Here is a 25,998-nt window from a genome sequence, read left to right as displayed (position 1 = left end):
GCCTCACTAATGCGGCAGCTGCTGATTTCACCAACCTAGTAGGTTCTGTGGAACAGGGCTATTCCGCCATTCCGGCGATTGAGGAGACTTTAGCCGACCATTTTGCGCCGTCGTCTGCGCCGTCCTGGAAGTCGCGCCCCCTCCTCCCCTCTAAAGCATGTAGGACTACTTCCTCTCTCATTGGGAAATTCTACAAGGCGGCTGGGCAGGCAGGCATGACCCTGCACACTATGGCCATTCTTCAGGCCTACCAAGCGGACGTCCTGAAGGAAATGGACGAGGGCGACGACGTGACCCCTGAAGCGGTCAAGGAGCTTCGTAAGGCTACGGATTGCCACCAAACATACCGCACGCGCTATAGGTCACTCTATGGCTGGTTCCGGTGCGGTGGAGCGCCACTTGTGGCTTAATCTCACCGAAATCCGTGCAAAGGAGAAGGTTTTCCTCTTGGACGCCCCCATTTCTCAAACAGGGTTGTTTGGTGAGGCGGTCAACACGGTGGTTGAGAAATTCCGCTCCTCCAAATCCCAATCGGCCGCATTCAGACAGTTCATGCCCAGGAGGGCTAGGGAACCTTCTGCTCCCTCCCCTTTTCGACCCAGAGAACGTCCCTCTCTTAGACCGGAGTTCTCTTCCAGGAGGAGCGGACCGGTGCATCCCCCACCTTCCACGGTTTGGGGAGTCCACGGTCGCCCGTTTCCCTGTCAACGGCCTCACAAGCGCCTCCAGATGAGGCGGTCCGACAAACCGACCGCTCCGGCGGCCTAGAGCCGTTCCTGACCCTCCGGTCGGAAAAAGGAGAGCTCCTCTGCTTCCTCAAGGTTGGGACAGGCCGCGCAAGCGTTTCCGTATTCTAAATTACCTGGACGATTGGCTCATTTTAGCCCAGTCCAGGGAGCTAGTGACCCACCACAGAGACATCGTCCTGAGTCATATCCAGTCTCTCGGTTTGAGGTTGAACTCTGAGCCAGAGCAAGAACACTCTTCTCCAAGCACCGTTTTCTTGGGGGTGAACATGGATTCCGTTCTCATGCAGGCCCGCTTGGCTCCTGCACGGATTTCCAGTCTGACGACATGCTTGGCCCGTTTTTCGCTAGGCCATCATGTGTCTGTGGGCACTTGCCGCAGGATGCTGGGCCTTATGGCCGCGGCCTCCTCCGTGCTACCGTTGGGCCTGCTCCACATGAGACCCTTCATGTGGTGGATGAAGCTCTCAGGGGTTCGGCCCTCCGGGCCAACCCTTCGCCTACTGAAGGTATCGCGCAGTTGCTTTCGAGCCCTGTCAGTTTGGCGGGACCCTCTTTTTCTTCGGAAAGGGGTCAGCATGGGTGCGGTATTTCGTCGCCTCTCTTGGCACATAAACTGCCTGGAGTTAACCCTCTGAGGTCTGAGCTGTTTTCTGGGCCCTGGAGGTGTTCTGACATGCTCTGACATTTCTGGTTATATCTGTTACTTGTGACATTTTCATGGCTAAAGTCTAATTACACTGTATTCAGCACAAACTCTGCTACAATAATATATCAACAGCATGTATGTAAAAGTTTGTAGTTTTGAGATAATGACATTTATGCGTGGTTTTTGAAAATACAAAAAAAAATTCTCACTGAAATAAGGCCATGAAACCCATACTGATTATTTCTTCACAAGACTTTTGAAAATTGTATGACGTAGCCTAGAATATTTGCTGCAAAACTATGTGAAAATCACCCTGACTGCTCATTCAGATAAGACAATATATTGATTTAAAATTTTTACGACGTGTTTTGTGTGAAAAAGCCTTATGCGAGAGCTCATTAATATGTAAGCTTTTCTCACCTGAGAAAGACAAAGAACCTCCCCTAACAGCCCAATTAGGAGCTATCAGGCCCCTATCATTCTGAGCAACCTTGCACAATACTGTAAATGAGGAGATTTAAAAAAGAATGGCTTTTAAATTGTTTGGATTTATTTACAACACAACATAATCCAAAGATACACAACAAATGCCAAAAAAGCACTTCAAAGACAGAGACCTTTGTGCCATTCCTAAAAACACTGTACATACCTTTCATTTCCAAGATTTTCACTTTACCATGTTCACGTACTGAGACTCATGTGAATGTTGAAGTCCTCAGTGGCATCTGGGACCTGAAAAAAAAAAAGTGAACATACTGATATCAAGAGAAAGGCCTGCACGATTTTGGAAATAAATATTAGATTTTTCTGGTTAAAATTGCTTTTTAAAATTCCTTTTTAAAATTCACAGAATACACACACACACGTTTCCAACGATATATAATATAATGGACACCAGGTTTGTTGTGCCTTGTAGGCATAAGGTATATGCGCAGTGCGGATAAAATAATAATAACAATAAATAACCTATAGCAGCCTATAAATCTTCCAAAAGATTTCAGTAACAACTAAGCTAGAGAAAAATATATTGATTATCATGTTACTTCAAATATTTCCATCCGTTATGATGATATGAAATGAGATAATAATAAAAACATGAAGCCGTTTGGTGCGTTTTGCTTTCATCCAAAATATGATACATTCAAACGCGATCACGCTCAAATATAAAACATTATGGTTACCATAAACATATCTATGTTTGAGCAGATATCCACAAACACAGTAAACACGGGTCTAAATATTATAATATTCCCCATATATCTAGCAACAGTTCAACTGCAACGTGACATTTATGCAACAATAACAAACTAGGCTATGTAAGAATTTCTTACCTTATCTTTCTTGTCTTCAGATCGCGTTCTTCTTCTTCTGAGGTAGCCTAAATCCAATGTAAGCTCAGGCACGTCTTTCAAACTCGACGAAAAGTGAAGTGAAGTGTTTTGTTGTTGAGGTAACGAGCGCGTTCGCGTTCCATGTGGAGATTTGCATGTGAATATCTTTTGCGCGAGTAGGCGTGGCCAAATTAACTGTAATGAGCAAGCGTTTGAGAAGCTGGACATCTTGTTGGTTTTATACAAATTACGTAAACAGAGAATATTTGTTTTCGTTTTGAATCCGATTATTTAAAAGTACACACTTAAATGTTTATAAAGGTATATGGCTCATAAATGTGTGACAAGTATTCGCTGAGTTTTGTTTCAGTTTATAGACGTGCTCAAGAAAAAAAAGTTCACCGCGACAGAGAGGCAGAACGCACACCCTGTTTATTTTCTTTATTTTACAAAAGCACAATGTTTTGATTTGATTGTAAGTGGACACATACAAAAGGAGAAATATCACAGATTCTTTTTTTATATTTCTTTTTTCTGTATGACCATAAATGATGGAGTAATTTAAGTTTATAGTGCTACAATGTGGAGAAAATCCGGCAAAACGCGCCCGCGCGTTTGCCGACCTCAGAGGGTTAAGAGCCGTTTTTCTGGCTCTGCATCATTTTCTCCCTCTTCGCATCATTGAACCTCGCAGCAGATTTTCTGTCGAGGCAGAAACTCAGATCGGGAGAATGGATGTTGAACCGCCAGACGGTGGCCCTGATCTGGGAGGTTTTCGGAGAAGCGGAAGTGGACCTCTTTGCATCTCAATAGTCGTCCCAATGCCCGCTTTGGCCCCCGGCTCCATTAGGGATAGATGCGTTCGCTCACCCTTGGCCAACGCAGAAACTCTATGCCTTCCCGCCCATCAAACTGATCCAGGCGGTCTTGGCCAGAGTGAGAGAGAGCGGAGTCCACCTCCTCCTGGTAGCTCCGTTCTGGCCGTCTCAGCCATGGTTTTCGGAGCTAATTCCTCTGCTGGAATCTTCCCCCTGGAAGATCCCGGTCAGGGAAGACCTGCTGTCCCAGCTGCAGGGCAGGATATGGCATCCTCGCCCAGACATGTGGAAGCTGTATGTTTGGCTGATCAGAGGCCGTTAGCATTAAGTTCTGATCTCCCAACTGACGTTCAGGAGACCATTGCGAGTGCTAGAGCCCCTTCTACAAGGAGGCTATATTCTTCCAAATGGAAGGTTTTTGAGACATGGTGCTTAGCACATGATAGGAGCCCAGTTAACTGCCCTGTTGGTTCAGTACTGGAATTCCTGCAGGAGAAGTTTGCTTCTGGAGCAGCTGCTACCACTCTCAGAGTTTATGTCGCAGCTATTGCAGCACATAGGGAATCGGACGAGATTCCCCTAGGGAAACTAAGGTTAGTTTTGGCCTTCATGCGTGGGGTTAAGCGCCTGAAACCGGTTTGCTCCCCTAGAGTTCCCTCATGGGACCTTTCTGTTGTCCTAGAGGGTTTGACGAAGGCCCCCTTTGAGCCCTTGGAGTCAGCTCCGGAGCGGATTCTGACTCTCAAGGTTTCTCTTTTGTTGGCTTTGTCCTCATTAAAGCGGGTAGGAGACTTACAAGCTCTTTCTGTTAGCGAGTCTTGCTTGGACTTTGCTCCTGGCTTGGTCAAGGTTTCCTTGAGGCGAGACCAGGGTATGTCCCCAAAGTTCTTTCCACAACTTTCCACTCGCAGGTGGTTAACCTTAACGCTTTCCACCCTCCTCCATTTTCTTCTGAGGAAGATAGGAAGCTTAACTTGCTCTGCCCAGTTCGTTCTCTTAAGATCTATGTAGACCGCTCAGGCGGTTGGAGGAAATCTAACCAGCTTCTGGTTTGCTTCGGTGCTGGCCGCCGTGGGCTTGCTGCATCAAAGCAGAGGATTTCTCACTGGGTCACAGAAGCTATCTCGTTGGCTTACGAGGTGCGTGGCTTGCCTTCACCTCTTAGCATTAGAGCACATTCCACCAGAAGTGTGGCATCTTCTCAAGCTCTTTTTAGAGGAGCACTTTTGGAGGACATTTGTGTTGCGGCAGGCTGGTCCTCTCCGCACACTTTTGTAAGGTTCTATTATTTGGATCTTGACATGACCCCGGGTTCCCAGGTTCTTTCTGTTTGAACTCATCTTGGTCGTGGTCTCATTTATGTACCAGTCATGGAAAGCGCTCTAGCTTGGCGAGTTTGGTAGTCCGTTCCCACTGCGCTATCCGCAGCGTTGAGTGAACCTATGAAAGAGAACGTCTCTGGTTACTTACGTAACCTATGTTCTCTGAATAGGGAACGAGACGCTGCGTTAGCTGCCAAGCTCCTCGCGCTGCTGACAGTTATCTTTTCGGCAGAGAAATCTGAGGAGCAGATGGCGTGCGCGAATATGTAATGATGCGACGTAAGAGCGTCGGTGCAGAGCCAGATTGCGCGGGCGCCATCAGCCAATGAATTGGCGTGATTCTATAGGGCTTCAGACAATCGGCACATTCAGAGAATATCCCACTGTGCTATCCGCAGCGTCTCGTCCCCTATTCAGAGAACATAGGTTACGTAAGTAACCAGAGACGTTTCCTCACATTTAAACTCCTGTGAAACAAGAAGTCATAGCTAGACAATTTCATGTTCCTAAGTCACCCTGGTGTGCTAAAAAAATGGTAAATATTAATGGGAATATACTTCAGAGTACCCCCCCCCCCCCACACACACACACACTTTCAATTCTTTTACTTTGATGAAAGGTTTGATTTTTGCAATTTTTTTTGAATGAAAGTTCAAAAGGATAAACAATGCAGATTTATTTGTTACAGCCATTTTTGATCATATTTACCAAGGGTGCCATTAATTCTGACATGCAGTTGTGGTCAGAATTAATGGCACCCCTGGTAAATATGATCAAAAATGGCTGTAAAAAATAAATACATGCATACATGCATACATACATGCATACATGCATACATGCATACATGCATGCATACATACATACATACAGTTGTGGTCAGAATTAATGGCACATTATATATATGTAATTAAATATATAATGAATATTTTATGGAAAACAAGTCATATCTGACTAAGCTGCATTCAAGATGTACCATTTTATTATTGCATTCAGAAATAATGTAAAATATCAGTAAGTAACACATTATAAACACTATAAAAATGGATTTTAGTTCCCCTCACTCCACAACAAATCCTTTAAATTCAACATAGCATTCAGTACAGAATAGAAATGAAAAATATAAGTGAAAAACAAACATAAATTATAGTGGCATAATTCATTATAAGCTACATTTATTGTAAACACTAAGCCGAAATTAATTTATTTAAAGCAAAACGAAATGCCCAGCATGTGGGAATGCGCTTTACAAATTAACTTGGCCGTGTGACTTGTTTTGCATGCTTGACGTTAATTGCATTATATAAGTCACTTTGTAATATAATTGACAGCACGTTTCATATGATTAAAAAAGAAAGAAAAAATGAAAATAATCTGCAACCAATATCAAACCTTTATGTGGTGCATATCTGTAGAAATTACAGTTATTATGGTAAAAGGACTTGAAATGTCTACAGTTGTCTTACAAAATGTCACCAAAAAATGTCTATTAAATGTTTTGCTTTTGTTGATGTTTTAAAGCTTTTGGCATTGTATTGCTTGGCTTAAATCCAAGAGGAGCTGGTCTTAGTGGATGTTTGCTGAGATGCAGCCAGCACTTTACCATTTGTGTGAGTTTAAAGCTTTTTCTATCCCATTAATTGGTAACACTTTACAATAAGGTTCCTTTATTAAACATTAGTTGATGTATTAACTAACATGAACTAACAATGAGCAATACACGTATTACTGTTTTTGTTAATGTTTGTTAATGTTAGTTAATAAAAATAAAGCTGTTCATTGTTTGTTCATGTTAGTTCACAGTGCATTAACTAATGTTAACAAGATTTTAATAAAGTATTAGTAAATGTTGAAATTAACATTAACAAAGATGAACAAATGCTGTATAAGTGCAGTTCATTTTTAGTTAATGTTAACTAATGTAGTTAACTAATGAACCTTATTGAAAAGCGTTACCCATTAATTGTTTATCTGTTTGCAATAGTATTAGTGCAAAGTCCCCAAAAAGACCCTGACTTCATGTGGGTTCATCCCCTCCTCCATATTTCTCCCTTCAGCAAGCATTACAGCTTGTCATGGTGTACAATGAAGCGCTTGTGTTTTCATTCTGATTTTGGACCCGTTGAGCCAAACAAATCTTAGTCAGAGCCACTTTAAAAGAGAGCCAAAAATCTGATCTAAGATCAGCGTGAAGATTTAACCTGCTTCTGTCATGGCATCTCGTCTGTCCTGAGCATGATTAACTTTGACAGGAAATCAATACAGCTCCTCCTGGCCAGATATGGAGATAAGACATCATAATCCTGATGTTGAGGCTTTGTGGCCATGAGACCCTCTTCATTATTTTGGCCAGAGATGTCCTTTACTGATAACAGTGTCTTTTGTCTTAGCTTGTTTTCTAGAGCCAGAACCGCAAGGCAGGAAGAATAACGTCACTCGAATAACTTTTCAGGTTTTACATTTGTGCTTCAGGTATCATTTTAAATGATTTGCCTGGGCCAATGAAAGCTGCTTACATACTTGCATACTTTATTTATTTGAAATTCTGTTATTTATACACTACCAGTCAAACATTTGGAATAATCATTATTTTTTTACTGTGAGGCTATATGATGTTTATCTGGTCAAAAATACAGTAAAAAGAGTAATGTTGTAATATTATTAGTACAATTTTCAATTGAATATATTTTAAAATTTATTCCTGTGATGGCAAAGCAGAATTTTCTGTAGTCATCACTCCAGTTTTCAGTTTCACGTGATCCTTTAGAAATCATCCATTGCTGCTTAACATCTCTTGTTATCAATGTTGAAAACAGTTTTTGTTAATTAATTAAATTAAATAGATCATAGATTGATTGACAGTAAATAGTAGGGCTGTCGATTTAAGGTGTTAATTTCATTAATTAGTTAAGTAAAATAAGGTGAGACAATTTACACACCTGCCCTACCCCCAGACCTACATAGTTCATCTTACATTTCATACAGTTGATTGATGATGAACATGATGCAGGGCAACAACTTGCTGTGTGTTCTAGTCTATAGAATGCAGTTAGAATGCACCTAAAATTCAAGATATCAGGGCAAAAATGCCCCTGTATGAGTTTGTCTCGTATGATATTGTTAAGCAATTCACACAGGCAACGACTGCAATATCACACGAGTGCTGTTTTTGTTCCGAATAGCATGATTGCAAATTTGACATTGATTTACAACAGTTCAATAAATATGAAGTTCATATCATGGTATATTTTAGACACAATATTGTCTGTTTTTGTTAAATGTTTCCAACGAAAATATTAGTCTACTATGAATCCACAGCAGAACAATTGTATATTTCCGAGCAACACAGTAGGTGTGTTCGACTTAAAGTGGCACTGCGCTGACCGATCTGTTTTACTTCATTGCACCGTGAGAATGATTAGAGAGCAGATGGCTCTGTATGCTTCAAATCGTTCTTGCGCTGCGGTATTTCGATGTCAAATATCAATCGGTCTGCGCAGCGCTGTTTCTCATTTGAATAAATTTGTGTAGCGAGAGAATCAATCGGGTGAACCAAGAGCTGCGTCCCAATTCAAAGGCTGCATCCTTCGAAGGCTGATTGTGTCACAGCGAGTGATGAAGGCTGTCCCAATTCAAAGATGCCTTCAAATGTGACCTCGAAATGCATCCTTCATTTCCCAGGCAATGAAGGATACAACAGATGGATCCTTCGCTGCCTTGTCTACCCCCGGAATTCATTGTGCGCCCTTGATGACAGGAGAGAAATTGCCGAATTACACTTTAAATGCAAGTATTGGGTTTCAACTTACTCCAATATCTGATGGTACAAATGTAAAAAAAAAAAAAAAAACTTTAAAGTGGTTCAAATGTTGGCTGATATCTTACTAAGATTCGATTATACATTGTTTATACTCTTTATTATATACAGAAATTGACCATGGTGAACATATTTAGACAATTTGTGAACCCTGTTTTGTTTTCAGACAGTTTAATATAACTTTCAGAAGAATCCAGTAAAAATGTTACTGCCACTCGTCAATAGCACCTGTCACAGTTGCTAGGCAACAAGAACAATCCTTCCTTGGCTAGTCCGTCCAATTTAACAATGCTCGTTCTGACCTTCATGGCCTTAGAAGGCGTGACCTTTGAACTCTGTGTCCTTCGAAGGATACAGCCTCTTAGGGACTGTTTACACGACACCGTTTTCAACTAAAAACACAAAACTTTTTGGGCCCTATTTTAACGATCTAAGCGCATGGTCTAAAGCGCAGGGTGCAAGTTCACTTAGGGCGTGTCCGAATCCACTTTTGCTAGTTTAACGACGGGAAAAATTGTCAGCGCGCCAGGCGCATGGTCTAAAAGGGTTGTCTCTATTCTCTTAATGAGTATTGGGTGTGTTTTGGGATTTACATGCGTTAAACCAATCAGAGTCTCATCTCCCATTCCCTTTAAATGCCAGTTGCGCTCGCGCCATGGCAGATTCGCTATTTACATTACGTTATTTGATAGTGGAAAGACCAAAGCCAAAGCCTCAAAATAGCAACGCGCCAACAATGCACCAGAACACACCTCGTTTTCAGACCAGCACGCTCATGGGCGCACAAATGGGCGCAAATGTATTTGCTATTTAAACAACGTGGCGCAGGACGTGAAAATTATGTCTGAGAATGACTGAAACTAGCAAAAAACACTTGCATCACGCTTGGCGCATTGTGCCGGGTGTAAGATAGGGCCCTTTATGCGTTTTGGCCGTTCAATTACACGACAACAGCATTTTGGGTCTTGTGTAGTACGTGTTCAGTCTATAGTGTTTCATCGCCATCTAATGGCCTGGCACCAGAATACAGCGTTTTTAGTCGTTTTTGCAGATCCGTGTGAATGGGGATTGTTTTGACAATGGTGTCGTCTGTATGCAGAAAACTCAAAGGAAAAACATCTCTGTTTTAAGCATATCGTTGTTGTATAAACGTACCCTTAATTGGCAGATGATTCAATGGCCCATTCATTTACCGCCACCTACTGGCAGGTTTAAAATATCACTCATTAAAAAAAAAAAAAATTCATATATTTTGGGTATAGTTTGCCCAAAAATAAAAATTATATTTACATTTACTCATCCTCATGTAATTTCAAACCTGTATGTGTCACGAGAGGTTGCAGACAGACAGATGAAGACTCCAACACGAGTTTAATTACAAATATCCAAAAGGCATACAGATGGTGGCAACACGCATAAACACAAACAGATGGTGGCAACACACATAAACGCAAGAGAGACCAGACAGAGAATGAACCTGAAGGTACAACTTATATAGGATAACTCAATCAAGATGATAGAACACAGCTGAAACAAACAAACTGATGGTAACCAAGATAGACATGTGACAAATGAAAACAAACTGAAAGTCCATAAATAATTTTTTTGCATAACATAAAATACATTTTGAAGAATGTTGGTAACCAAACTGTTTTGGTCTGTAAATATATCTAAAAACCAATTAAGATGCAGCTGAAAAACAAAAATAAAAATCATGGTCCTTGAAGTTTGTGTAATACATTCTTTAATACATTACATAATAATAATAATAATAATAATAATAATAATAATAATAATAATAATAATAATAATAATAATAATAATAATAATAATAATAATAATAATAATAAAACTTTCTAAAGCTACTTTTTGTAATGTCTACTTCAAGTCAAGTCACCTTTATTTATACAGTGCTTTTTACAATGCAGACTGTATCAATGCAGCTTCAAAGTGATAACATGAAAATAATACAACAAAGTTTGTTTCTAGAAGAAAATTGCGTCATCATCCACCTTAAGTAAAGCAGATCAATAATATTGTTGAATATTAAATGTCCCCAACTAAGCAAGCCAAAAGCCAAGGCAACAGTGGCAAGGAACCAAAACTCCATCAGGTGACAGAATGGAGAAAAAAACCTTGGGAGAAACCAGGCTCATTCTGGGGCCAGTTCTCATCTGGCCAACGAGCAGTGTATGATTATGATTCAGGCAGCATTACAGGTCAGAAGTCAGATTAGATCAGAACATTCAGAATATTTATCCAGTTCCATCTGGTTGGAAGTTGAGTCATCACGCTGGTATGGAGTGGAGTTTGTTGAGGATCAGTGCCGATGGCTGTCGTGTCGATGAGGCCTTCACAGGGGTGATGAGGCTGGCACTTCAGGGATGCGTTGTGGATGGGTATAGGCGCAGGTCCACCATCTGATCTGGATATGGCCCGGATCCGGCTGACTTCAGTAAACCTCGGAATAAACAGAAAGACTAACATTAGCGTAGATGCCACTCTTCATATGATGTAATGAGTACATCAGGTTCCGGCTGACCTAATCTATGCAGCCTAATAATCAACTGATTTGAATAATAGAAATGTATAATGTTCTATATGAATGGCAGGTAAAAGAGATGTGTTTTTAGTCTAGATTTAAACTGACAGAGTGTGTCTGCTTCCCATACAATGTTAGGAAGACTGTTCCAAGGTTTAGGTGCTAAATAGGAGGACCTATTCAAGGATCTACCGCCTGCAGTTGATTTTGATATTCTGGGTATTATCAACTGGCCAGAATTTTAAATCGCAGTTAGACGTGAAGGACTATAATGCGTTAAGAGCTTGCTCAAGTACTGTGGAGCTAAACCATTTAGTGCTTTGTAAGTAGTCAGCAATATTTTAAAATATATACAATGTTTAATAGGGAGCCAATGCAGTGTTGACAGAACGGGGCTAATATGGTCATACTTTCTGGTTCTAGTGAGAACTCTAGCTGCTACGTTTTGGACCAACTGGACTTTGTTTATTAAGCGTGCAGGGCAACCACCCAGTAGAGCATTAACTAATAACCTAGCCTTGAGGTCATGAACGCATGAACTAACTGTTCCACATTTTTCATTGAAAGCATATGTCGTAATTTGGATATATTTTTAAGATGGAAGAATGCGGTTTTACAGATGCTAGAAACGTGGCTTTCAAATGAAAGATTGGTATCAAATAGCACACCCAGGTTTCTAACTGACGACGAAGACTTGACAGGGCAGCCATCAAGTGTTAGAACTCATTTAAAGTAATGCAATTGTCTGGTTTTACCCAAGTTTCTGTCAAACACAGCACATCTAGGTTATGGTCTGTAATCATATCACTAACAATAAGTGCTTTTGAAGAAAGGGATCGAATATTCAGCAACCAAAGCTTTATCATTTGTTCATCTGCATTATATGTGTTTTTTATTTGTTGAACATCAATCAAATTTTTACCCTTAAATGGGTTTGGGAGTTTTTTGTATTTCCTAGTTCGGGGAACAGACACAGTCTCTATGTGATGATATCTAGGTGAAAGAGTCTCTATGTGATGGGATTTATCTGACCTCAGTGATGCGAGACGGCTAGCAGACGGTCGGTTTAGCCAGTCTGTCTGCTTCCTGACCTGAGCCCAAGATTGTCATGTTTGAGCTCTAAGACTATGTGCCATATTACTAAAGAGAAGAGCAGCACCATCCCAGGAGGGATGAATACCATCTCTTTTCAACAGGTCAGGTCTGCCCCAAAAACTTTTCCAATTGTCTATGAACCCTATATTATTTTGCAGACACCACTTAGACAGCCAACCATTGAGTGAGGACAGTCTACTAAGTATCTTTTCATTCCTTCAAGGGGGCCAGAGCAAATTACAGTGCCTGACATCGTACTTGCAAGTTCACACACCTCTTTAATTTAACATAATCATGACTTTAAAGTATCTTTTGGGGGTAATTTCTCAGACAAATTTGATGTGCCATTAATTTGCCTGAGAAATTAGATTAATTAATCGGCACATAATGTAATTCGATTAAAAATTGTAATTGCTTGACAGCCCTAGTAAATACATAAATTTATTTATTTTTGTGTTACAGAAGATTTCTATTTTAAATAAATTATGTTCATTGAACTTTCTATTCATCAGATAATTCTAAAAAAAAAAGATCAAATTTTCCACAATGATATTAGGCAGCAAAAAAAAAAAAAAAAAAAAAAAATCAACATTAATAATAAGAACCTTTATTAATAATTGAGCACTAAATCAGCATATTAGAATGATTATCAAATAAATGCAGCCTTGGTGATCATAGGAGACTTAATTTTTTTTAATGTAATCCAAATGTTTGACAATTAGTTTAAATAAGTATCAAATTGGCCATTTGCCACCCACCTCTCTGGATATATCAACATTTGACATTGGAAACTCCATTGCGGTCGACTACTTGTTTAATGTCCAATATTTTAAGTAGGACCCAAAAGAACGTTCTGAGTATTGCTGTCCTTTCTTTTTTGCTGTGGTACATATATGTTTCCCTTGACCTTCAAAATCATCTCAGGAGGGTTATGAGAGGTGAAAGCCTCATTTAGTAAACCCGAATTGAATTACAGACATGCTGCATGTCAGTGTGTACACTGGGAGACGGCAGTTAAATGGGAACTGTCTTTCTGATGAAGTGGGAGCAGTTGGGATGTTGAACCCTTGACTCACTGGTCCGTTCCATTTTGAAATGGTTTTCTGTTGAAATATCACTGCATTAACCATCAGGTGAAATATGACATTGTTTGTCATTTTACAACCTTCAAAGTGTTACAAGATGGTGAGATATAATTGGAACAAATGCAATAAAAATGTTTTAAGTACACATTTCAACTACTGTAGTTAAGGCAAACAACTGTATATAGTATAGTTTATCTTCAACTCTCTATACATTTATTTTTGCCATAAAGCTGAATTTAAAAACATGATAATTGTTGAACAGTGAAAAAAAAATATCACAGAGTTGCTTATTATTTTACATTGCTAAATCAAAAGTAAAATTGTGGAATGTTGTTTTAATACAGTAATATGAAATATTTGAGACCAAGATTATATTGCATGACATCACTATGTGCTCTGATATGATATACTCAGACTGCAGGTGCTCTGTGGTGGCCGTCAGGTTTGCCCTTGCTGTTTGATGTCAGTAAAACTGTGCTGTTATCAGGCCTGGTGGGACAGACTGTGACTGGAATGGTTTCAGGTCTGTGAAGCAGCGTTCTCTGTGTATTCGGTCTCTGCAGGCCAATGGCTCATATCCTTACGTCCCTGACAGACTCAGATGGGCTAGAACAGAGCTCGACCTCACAGGTCACTCAATCAACCTTCACCACAGGCCCTCTGCCCTCACCTCTGAAGCCCCTTTCCACTCTACATCTCTTTCTCTATCTCTCTATTTCCTTTAGACTCTCTCTCACATGCCCACCTTCTATATGGAAGCCTCTCAAGTCTCCCACCCACTGAGAACAAAGAGGTCTCTAACATCCTGTCATGACTGTTGGCCAAAGCCTCCTACCTCACCTGCAATGACCTCAATGCTGCCCATTTTCCTCATCCCCTATCCTCATCAGTATCAGACAGGATGCACATACAGTAGACAATGTGATTTACGTACAAAACATCCTTTGTTGGTCCTGGAACTTCCTATCAAATAATTATAACCCTATCCACAACCCTAATCCTAACCTCCTCTATCCTAACTAGACCTTATAACAATATTTAGAGTTTTAATGAGATTTTACACCTGGAGAAGGGCTCTCTGTTAGCATTCCCTTTCACCTTAAAGGGAGTTGCTTGGCTAGTGCTTTAATTTAGTAAAATGGCTGCTTATTGGCCATCATTAGAGAAGGATGTTTTTTTTTTCTTCACAGAATGGTCACAATTACATTATCTACCAGGGATTTGAGGGAACAAAACGATTTTAATGTGTTATGTATTGGAAATTTTTTATTTTTAGGGCTGTCCAAGTAAACATAAATGGATAGTTTACACAAACACTGAAAAGTGTCCAAACCCGTGAGTTTTGTTCATCTTTGGAAAACAAATAAAGACAGTTGTTTTTTTTTGTGTTTTTTTTTCATTGAAACCTTAGAGATTTCTGTCCCTCCATTGAAAGTCCCTTCACCGAAAACTTTGATGCTTCTAAAAGTTGTTTGAGAAATTGCAAAAGTAATCCATATGATGTATAGATATCAATTTAGGTGGTGAATTTATATGAACAGATTTAATTTACGCTTTTATTCATATAAACATTGATCAGCCCGCGTACATGGAGAAAGTCAAATATCGTAAACACGGAAGCTCAACCTTACTGGTTTGACTCAGGAAAACAAACCTCATTGGTATGTATGTATACATACAGGTATGTGCAAATTTACTGAAATTAAATTAAGTGAGGAAATAATGAGTCTTAAGAGAGTGAAATGATGTAATCCCAAATTTCTAGCACAATGTGCACATTATAACGAACCTGAACGAACCATCAATCATTTATTTATCCTTCTATCGTTTCTTATTACATTTTGTATCAATGCACCAGTTCAGCTAGAATCTGGAGGCTGTATTTGCGTTTGTTGGTGTCTTTGATGGGGATTCCCTTCGTGGTCCTTGCTGGAGAGGGGGGTTCACAGCAGTTCAGTAGTTAGCTCAGACTGGATGGTTCCCACTTTATTTATGTTCCTAGATTGTTGATTTATAATTTGTGTGGAATACTGTTTAAACGAATGTTCTCTCTCTGATTCGCTCTCAGTTCCTACAGTGTGGATTAAAAAGTGATGCCAAGGGGTCCTGACCAAGTATCCATATGTGACGAACTGAGAGTGAGAGCAAATTATCAAACCTATCCTTAACAACAGAGGGATATACTATAGGACTCAAAGATACTCCAGAACAAACAAAGATGTTGATCCAGGAGCAAGTTGTACTTTGGTAAATCACGTCAAGCAGTTGTTTCAGCAGTTGGGTTCCTCATTGAATGTGTTTCCAGCAGTTCTTCAAGCAATAAGGGTGATGGTGTGAGTTTTTTAACTTTTGTCAATGAAGTTGTTTCCAGCCAATTATGTTTTCAATTCCTGCATGGGTTGAAAAGCTTTGTTGTCGAAAACCATTTCCTTGAATACACTTGAGGAAGTTCAGTGTTTGCATTCACATGCCGCCACAGGGAGCGTTCCCAAAACAGAATGAGAAATGACAAGTACTTAACAGGCTCTGGTCGTCTCTTGCTTTAACTTTAAAAGGGAATGTTGTAATTGTTCCCTTCTCCTACTGTTCATTGTACTTGCTGAATTGGGACAAATTCTCCCTGGATAATCTTCTACAATTGTTCCTTTATAGAGAAGAGACATATTTTAATCCAAATTCTGTCTCAGTTTGAAAGAATGTTCAAACGTCAGATTTAGTTTTTTCATCCTCTCACCAAATGAACCCTGGTCTCCTGTAGGCAAACTGTGGTAGATGAGATGACAGAGAAGAGTTTATTACATTTTTACATGTTTGACCTTCCAGAATCGTTTTCGTACATATTCTGCAGGTAACTGTCAATCTTTTGTGCTGTTCCGTAACTGGCATCATTCGAGTTTTGCTGGAGAAACGAGGAGAACTGGGGGGAACCCACTTAATATTCACATGGCAGTCATGGTGAATTGAAATGAATGAGTGAGAAAGACTGAGGGTTTGTGAGTGTGTTGGAGCGAGAGAGTGTGTGTGTGTGTGTGGGAAGGTGAGAGAATGTGTGAGAGAGGGCGAGCAAGAAAAAAACACACAGCAGACTGTGAAATTGACGATTGGGATTGGCACGATGGCCGTCGCTTAAAGTTTCATCTCTACATGTTAATAAGACCGCACCGCTGTAAAACACTCCAGGAGAAAAAGATGGGTGAATGGATGTGCCCATGAAATCACACTATATTGACTCCTGATATGTAGCTGGTTCTGGGGATAATTAGTTTTTGGAGGGCATCTTTCTGGGGAAAAAAAGAACAGCATTCCTTGTTCATGTTAATCTAACATTGTAGCTGGGTTGTTGCTTGGCCAAGATGGTCAACTGGATGGACATTAGCCTTATCAAATGGTAGTCTAGCTGATCATCCCAGACCATTTTGGAAAAGTTTTGTATAGCTGGGCTTTTGACTGTTAGCATTAAATCTTTTCCACTAATTTGCTTAGTTTGGGCATTGTTTCATAGCTAAAATAACCAAAGCTACAACCAAAGTGGAATACAATTCTGCTCAATGATATGTGGTTTACTTGCTACTGAGTACCGCAAACAAAACTTTGAGTACAATGCAACAATTTATTTGTTTTTTAAAAGTGCTAATTTTCAACAACTTAATTTCTTTACGAACTGACCCTTAGAAGCTGTGTAACGGCAATCAGATTGGAACTTGACATTTTAGTATGCAACTGCTCAGACTAGGATCAGCTATTGACCAGCTTGGACCAACTAGAAACAATGTAAAACCAGATGACCTGTTAAGCAGGTTTTAGCTAAATTTTCAAGCAGGGTAAGAACTTGTTGACTTTTCCATTAAGTTTCTCCAATCTTTATAACCACTCATATATTTGTTTACACTTATGGCCTTGGATGTAAAAAAAAAAAATTCAGTATCATTAGCTTATTATAGACTCGCTGGAAAAGTAGCAAATAGAAACGGTCTGTTGGCTGATCTAGGTAGTAGACTGGAAGGTATAGGAAGATATTGATATGAAATTATAGACTATTATAGACAGATAGCAAATGCTACATTTGACAAGTAGCACAAAACTACATATTCAAGAAGTTGGGGGAGATTACTTTAACAAATATTCATAAAGGTCAAGTTTACCGATATTCAACCAACTTTGTGTTGTTACAATGTCACTGACAGGGTGTCACTAGTGTGAGGAAAGGCGGGACTTGGCCTAAAATTAACATTCACCAAGCGGCAAAAAAAAAATTGCTCCTTACAATGTGCATTTGAAAATCATCACCAACCATCTTCCCAGATTTGTTATGAGTTTATGAATATTGTTGTCATTTACTAAACATTAAATATTTTTTTATTAATTAGTTAAAGGCACACTATGCAGCTTTCCGTTTTTGTCAAACAGCGACCCCTAGAGTAAATACCACTCGCGCAGAGCCGTCTCTGCACTCACGGCTACCTGTTCAGTAGGATGGAAGCTGTAATGAGTGGAAATAAGGTGTGGCCCCTTTAAGAGCTGCGCGCGCCCTCTTGAACTGTCGGCAGTCTGTATTGTATGTGCACCTCGAACACCCCATGTATGCAGGTTATTTCAGTTTGATGCTCATTCTTATCCTACTTTTGTTTATCAAGTAAAGCTGTGGACGGTAGAACGGGTGACAAACAGTTACACAAGTTCGATTGGGGAATCAAGTGCAAGTTGTGAGATGCCAATTGCCTCTGTGAGTCTGTCTGGCCTCTGTAATAACTTCATCTGTGAGCTATCCCTATTTCTCCTCCTGACGCAACATGTTACAAAGCGTCGGACATCGAACAGGCACAGATAACCTCTGAAGATGTCTATTAGTCCATCAACAAGAACGATATTAACTGGAGTCTGACTCCTTGCTCGGTCAGTCTGCCGTTTCCTCTTTCTTTGGTCCTCCGACAAACCTTTCCTAGCTTTCTGCTTCTTTTTTTACCGGTTCAGCCATGACGAAAGTGTGAAGAACTCAATATCTAACGTTACCTTTTTCTACGTGTACGTGTGCAGTGCTGTAAAGCAGTTCGTTACATCGTGAGACCTAATATCACACGCTACTTCCTGACGCTGATTCCTGGCGGCCCGCCGGCCCAAAGTTGCAAGGGTGGTTTTTCGGCTCACAGGCGCATGGGGGGTGCGAGATGACCACCATTCAACCCGAAAAAAGTCATATAACGATTCCAATGACTTCGAAGCTGTTCGGTTAAGGTAAAAAAGTGACTTAGTTCACCTTTAAGTTATATTTCTTCTACTGCTGCTTCTTCTGCTGCTTCTTCTTCTGCTTCTACTTCTATTTTAATGAGAAAAATCCCTATTCGATTTTTTTCCCCCAAATTGTAGTACTATTATTAGTAGTAGTTAGGGATGCGCCGATCCGATACTCAGTATCGGTATCGGCTCCGATACTGCCATTCTTTGCCAGATCGGGGGTTGGTCAGACAAAACCGATCCAAATCCGATATTGTGCATGCGTATACTATTCTGTGTTATTGTTAAGCCCCACAAAAGTCACAAAAACATTATAAAGCACCATAAAGTTTTCGTGCACTATATTATAAGTGTTCTGAAGCCATTCTTTTGTATAATGTGAGGTATAAATGAATATTTAAGTCGTTAAATTCAAGTTAGTAAACTCTTCCCTCTGCTGCGGCTGTCAGTAATTCTCCATTCAGCCTTCAAACAGAGCGTCGCGTTTTGTTACAACAGTCAACACGATGAAACACTCTCCAAGATGATTCAATGTTACTATTATATTATTATACTTGATCTGTTGATAAAGGACTATGGTTTTGCATAAAACAACTTTATCTTGCTGGACACTATTGCTATACCTTAATCATGTTACTTTCTACCGGGTGTCTGTTAGATCACAGCACTGGAGTAGAGAGCACTATTGTTCTTCACGCGCACAGTAACTGAAATTTAAAACTGTTAAAAGAAAAGGCTCAATAAACTACTGCATAGATAGATAGATACTGTAGAATACACTACGCATCAATATGCATTTCCTTTGTGCTTTGAACTTTTCAATGCGGACTCGAAGCGCTGCGCGCTGTGACTCCATGTTGCTTCAAAAGCATCATTCTGTGCTCAGGATGCGCATAAGCACTTTGTGCCGCACTGTATTGGAGCCTTTCATATTATAATACTTTTGCGCAATGAAAGATTATTAATAGCCTGTCCTATCTATCATATGTTGCTGTCTCATTAAACAGCCGAGCTATACATTTAAAAGATGTTTTAATTTGATAGTGTATATCACATGTGTCAAACTCCAGTCCTGGAGGGCCACTGTCCTGCAGAGTTCATCTCCAACCAGCTCCAAAAACACCTGCCTGGAAGTTTCTAGTAATCCTGAAGACCTTGATTAGCTGGATCAGGTGTGTTTAATTAGGGTTGAAGCTAAACTCTGCAGGGTTGTGGCCCTCCAGGAACTGAGTTTGACACCCCTGGTGTATATATATACTTGTTTTTCATTCATGTATTTTACAACAATACAAAGAGCCATGTGTAACGTTTTACCAGATTTTGTGCTACACTTATTTTCTCTTATTTGTTCCCAGCTAAATAATATTTTTTTCACTAAATGTTCAGATTTTATACAATTATTATTAAGCGTAGTGTCAGTTCTGGCAGGTCACGTTAGTCAAGCTCGCATCAGCTGACTCTCAGCTGATCCACATCTACCTATAAGAATTACGACATCTATCACTGTATACATATATAATCTCCTTCAGTAGTATTAGCAGCTATCGCGTTTCTCAGGAGCTAATTACCCTCCTCCTTCCCCAGCTCCTCCTTATCCATGCTAGGCTGCATGGATGCGCAGGGAGTTCTTGCCCAGAACAGAACCGCCAATCCTAACTGTATACTAATTGTCAATCGTATTTGATGATAGTGGTCCTGACTGAAGTGCACTCGTTATTTTTCTAGAGTAACTTTTACTGCTGAATTATCCACTAATCTAGTTTATAATAGCATTTTTGTCATAGATTATGATCATACATTTTTGTGATTTGTTGTTTTTCTTTATAATGAAGTTGTCTGTATTTAGTAGATTGTGTTGAACACACAAAAGAGTGATTATCAGTTCAACACATAGTTATAGAAATTCTACTTGATTTAAAAAAGAACTGCGCTGGTATCGGATCGGTATCGATATTTTTTGGTATTGGATCGGTTCTGAAAAAATGGTATCGGTAAATCCCAAGTAGTAGTACCCCGGAATGCGATTTCTACCGAGGGACAGAGTCCTGTACGGGTTCTGTTTGGTAAACCCACACCCACAGTACTTAAAAGTACTTATCCGACAGCAGCACTAATTTAATTCCGTACCCGACACGTTTGACATAATGCCCGCGACCCAAACCTGCTTTAAATCTATCAGGTAGACACAATTATTTATTGTCTCATGTAACACAAGCAATCAAACCAACATTAGGCATTCTAAGGAGAAAAATAGACACACAGTAATACAATAGTAATACACACAATAATTTGGAACTACATATCCATTGCCCAGTTAGTTATGTCAACAAAAAGGATTCATGTAGTTTTAACACAAATGAATTAAGTAAACTTAAAAAAGTAAACAGTTTTAAATATATTAGGTGGTTTGAACACAATTAAATTTAGTAGTAGTCGTAGTAGTCGTCTGAAGCCCAACGTAAGTCAAACTATTTTGAACAAATTTTAAAAACGCAAAGCTCATGCCACAAGACACTGAAAAACAAAACGGCGTAAATCGCGAAGGAATGACCAGACATTGTTTGCATGTGGATGGTTGTAGCAGTGGTGCTTTAAAAGTGGATTAACAAAAAGATGCTACTTTCTGAGAATGTTTGAGGTTTGTGCACGCTTTTTCATGTTGAAAGGGAAGGAAATCTCATTCCTTATTCCCGTAAGCTGTGGCTCATCACAATAATGACGTTACAGGATGCCCTGTGTACCCCGTGTTCTCATTGTGCGGTCCCTCCATCTTATTTCTGCCCTATTCAGCCTGGCCATGACCGCCTAGTCTCCTGACCTTCACTCCAGACTCCTTATCTGCAGCTCCAGTTGAAAGACAAATAGGAACTCAATACCGCTCAACATTAAATCGCCAACACCATTGACTGAGGGCGGCCGCACACACAGGATGCCAGCTGCATTGTTTAGTGCTGGCAAAACAATGCACAACAGGATTTCCTGCCTTTTCTCTCCCTGCAAGCATTCACCCTGGCCACCACAGAACGTGGCTGTTTAGGGGGTGAGGGGATGAATTGGCTGCCCTCGTGGGATTTCACACTGAATTTTATTTGCCTGCCTTCACCCCCCTACTTCTCCAGTCCTGTCTCGCCCCTCCTGCATTCCCTATCTCTCTTGCTCTTTTTAATCAAACATGCGTTCACAAGCTCTCTCTCTTTCACACGCTCACATCTTCTCTCCTCTTCAAACACGTACATGCTCACACATTGTCCTGAAGTTCAAAGAGAGTGAAACGGCGACATGTCAGCTGACCGGCCCCCCTCCAATCAGATAAGTTCTGATGTAAGTCTTTAGCAGCTGCTTGGATCAGATGGAGTGTGCGGGAACGCTAGAGGAGGCAGTGCGGTGCAGTATGGCTAAGTAGCGGCGAGACGCGCACACACAGCGAGAGAGCGCGAATGAGAGAGCGTGCGCTCCTCTTCTCTGGCATGGATGAGTCCAGCATTCTGAGGAGACGCGGGCTACAGGTAGGGAATATAAAGCGATGTGGGGCGTGGGTGTTTGCCGCTTCGTTGGGAGTTTTGTTGCTTTTGCGTAAAGACCTGGATGTGGGATGAATTACAGAATGGAGTCTGTGTCTCCGCATGCTGAAACATCCAAATGCTGCACTGGAAGATGAAATGTGTGAGTTTTGTCTTTGAAAAGACTGCAAAGTGCAAACATTTGGTACTTGTTTCTGAATGTTTGCAAGTAGTTCTCAGTTTCAGTTTCTCAGATCATCAACTTCACAAAACTGATGCACAAGGAAAATATTTATTTATTTAAAAAAGAACTTGTCTTTCTTTTGTCTGAGTTCTTGGTAATGGTAATAAGACCAAAGGAAGCTGTACTTTTCCAACATAAAACTCATATTGAGGTGTTTGACAGCACATTTAATGCAACCAGTTGCTGTCATGGTATGTTTTTAATTTATTTAATTTTTTAAATTTTATTTTGAATATTGAATTCAGGCTGGATTCTGAGTAAGATGGTTTCAGATCAGATTTTTATTTTTATTTTTTTTAAATTTAAGAATGTTGGTAACCTAAATAGTTTTGGTTACCATTGACTTCCATTGTATGGACTCAGGACTAACTAGTATTCCATCCACTGGCTGTATTCCATCACAGTGCTCTTTGTGAAACGGTGAAGAGAAATTGGGAGTCAAATTGCAGTCTTTCCTTTGTTTAGGCATTTAAAGGGACACTTGTTAGTACACTCTCTACAGTATGTGCGATGTGGGCATCGCCGCAGCTGATGACAAAAAAAAAAAACAAAAAAAAAAAAACTTTGCCCTGAGGAGAAGATTTAGTGTTCTGCTATATGATTACATGTTGGACACTCTGCCTCAGGCTATGATCTCATAAATCTGATGAGTTTCTTTTATGTTAGGGAACTTCCTGAAGTCATTGAGTTAATATTGTAATTGTCACTACAGCAGAGAAAGTCAGTGTGTTACATGGCTAAATTTAGACAGGTTGGTGTCGGTGAGAAGGTTGAGTCAATTAGCTGCTTTATGTCAATTACATCAAGGTAGCTGCAGCAAGCAGGGCAATTGTTCTGAGACCCACTAAACAGACAGCGTCACTTCTAATTGTGTTTGGGAGAGCTTTCACTTCAATATAATTATGTTGGAGTTTAAATCTAATGGCTTGCTCACACCAAGAGAGAATATTCGCCACACAGTCTTCAATAGAAACAATGTGTTTATTTTAACTTGAATTCCTATTTACACCTGGGACGATAATTTGTAATTGTCTGACAACAGAGCAAGGTTGTTTTCCCCTCGATATCATTAATTCATTTGTGCATTCATTAATTCATTTGTGCATTCATTAATTCATTTGTGCATTCATTAATTCATTTGTGCATTCATTCATTTGTGCATTCATTCATTTGTGCATTCATTCATTTGTGCATTCATTCATTTGTGCATTCATTCATTTGTGCATTCATTCATTCGTGCATTCATTCGTGCATTCATTCATTTGTGCATTCATTCATTTGTGCCTTTATTCATTTATGGATTCATTCGTGTATTCATTCGTTCATGCATTCATTAATTTGTGCCTTTATTCATTTGTGCATTCATTTGTGTATTAATTTGTGCGTTCATTCGTTTGTGCAATAATTTGTGCATTCATTCATTCGTGCATTCATTCATTCATTCATTCATTCATTCATTCGTGCCTTCATTCATTCACTTGTGCATTCATTCATTCATTCGTTCATTTGTGCATTCATTCGTTCATTTGTGCATTCATTCATTTGTGCATTCATTCATTCATTCATTCATTCATTCATTCATTCATTCATTCATTCGTTCATTTGTGCATTCATTCATTCATTCATTCATTCATTCATTCATTTGGGCATTCATTCATTCGTGCATTCATTCATTCATTCATTCATTCATTCATTCATTTGTTCATTTGTGCATTAATTCATTCATTCATTCATTCGTTCGTTCATTTGTGCATTCATTCATTCATTTGTGCATTCATTCATTCATTCATTCATTTGTGCATTCATTCATTCATTCATTCATTCATTCATTCATTTGGGCATTCATTAATTTGGGCATTCATGCATTCATTTGTGCATTCATTCTTGTATTGTTTGCATTCACTCGTTCCTTTTCTTTCTTGTATTGTTTGCATTCATTCACTCATTCCTTTTCTTCCTTGTATTGTTTGCATTCATTCACTCATTTCTTTTCTTCCTTGTATTGTTTGCATTCATTCACTCATTTCTTTTCTTCCTTGTATTGTTTGCATTCATTCACTCATTTATTTTCTTCCTTGTATTGTTTGCATTCATTCACTCATTTATTTTCTTCCTTGTATTGTTTGCATTCATTCACTCATTGAAGAGATAGTTCACCAAAAAAAGAAAAAAAAAAGAAAAGGAAAACTCTATCATCATTTACTCACCCTTATGTTGTTCAAAACCTGAATGAGTTTCTTCCTTCTGTTGAACTAAAAAGAAGATATTTGGAAGAATGTTGGTAACCGGACATTTAACGGTAGCCATTGACTTTCATTTCAATTTCATTACACTTTGAAGTGTAACAGTCTGTTTAAACAACATGGTGTATAAAATGATCAGCCATCTTTCACTTTCCAAAGCATTAATAATGTCCTCACTACCTCCCAAATGTTCTGCCTATTATGACATTAAATTGAGTAATGCAATTCAAATAGACTAAAACATATTGTTAAGCAAATAATATGGGTCTTCCTGGCTGTATCTTGTAGGATTACTTGGATATACTGGGATATCGTTGTCAGCAGAACATATTGAAATGGGCAGTTAATACTGGCAGGTAATTAGAATTAATAGACAGTAGTGGTGCTGTATTAGCTTTGTAATTACAGTTGCAGTGAATGTGTGCTTTCAGAAGTCTCACGGGGTCACCTCTCCCTGCATTTATTTAGTTGCATTGAGCTTCACTTCACATTTAGGCCTGGTCTAATAAAAAAAGGTTTGCACATATAATTTGCATGAAAGTAATTATTTGGCAATTTTGAGGTATGTGGATTGTGTTTTTTTTTTGTGTGTGTGTGTCTAAGGGCTGTGCAATCAAAATATATTTATGGAAGTCAATAAATACCTGTTGTGATATATACACTGAATATCTTACGTTGTTTGTTTGGTGAATAACTTGCTTTCATATTTGATTTGAATTATGTGTATAGTGAGCAATCTTAGTTTGTCACTTTCACAAAGGCTGGCTAGGGCAAGAGTGTTTTGCTGAGCATAATATATGATGATATATCAGAATTCAATAAGTGTGATTGATAATGTCTAATGAAGGAGGTTTGTGCCCATATTGACACATCAATAAGTTCTCATTTTTCCACACTATTAATGTGCATGATTCACATATTAACTGTTTGGCTTTTTATTTTTATGCACTGAAAAAAGCAGACTGTGCTGTGCATTTACTATGGCTACGTTCACAATATCTTTTTAAATGGCCAATAGAGGACTAGGGGAGTGTTTGGGGAAAATCATTATTTTTGCAGTTCTGAGTAGGCCAATTAAATAATAATGTAATATGTTTTGTTATTATGTTAAACTTAAACGCTAAATCCTGATGCTGGATTCATCTAAAATACTAATACTGCAACAACGGCATGTTTGTTCTGATATGTGGGGAAGTTTTGAGTTCTTTCTATATTCATGGCAATATCAAAAGCCCACCAGTCCCAGCTCAGTGTGTGTTCCGCTCTTTTGGAAGTTATCAGCACATCTAAGTTAAATTTGTGTGCTCTGCGTGCCATATGCTGCCTATCTGCTCGGTTGACACTGTGTTAATCTAACAGTGGGAGCTCGACTCTTGG

General features: G+C 39.4%; 1 protein-coding gene across 5 annotated transcripts in view; it reads left to right on the top strand.

The window, feature by feature from the left end:
- The window catches only part of mast4 (microtubule associated serine/threonine kinase family member 4), a 141,195-nt gene that overhangs the window by 42,767 nt on the left and 72,430 nt on the right, over positions 1-25,998 (top strand). The window lies entirely within an intron of this gene.

Source organism: Abramis brama (assembly GCF_963993115.1).
Source record: "Abramis brama genome assembly, chromosome: 5".
Lineage (NCBI taxonomy): Eukaryota > Metazoa > Chordata > Actinopteri > Cypriniformes > Leuciscidae > Abramis > Abramis brama.
Note: the sequence above shows the minus strand (reverse complement) of the source record. Positions and strands in the feature narration are given on the sequence as shown.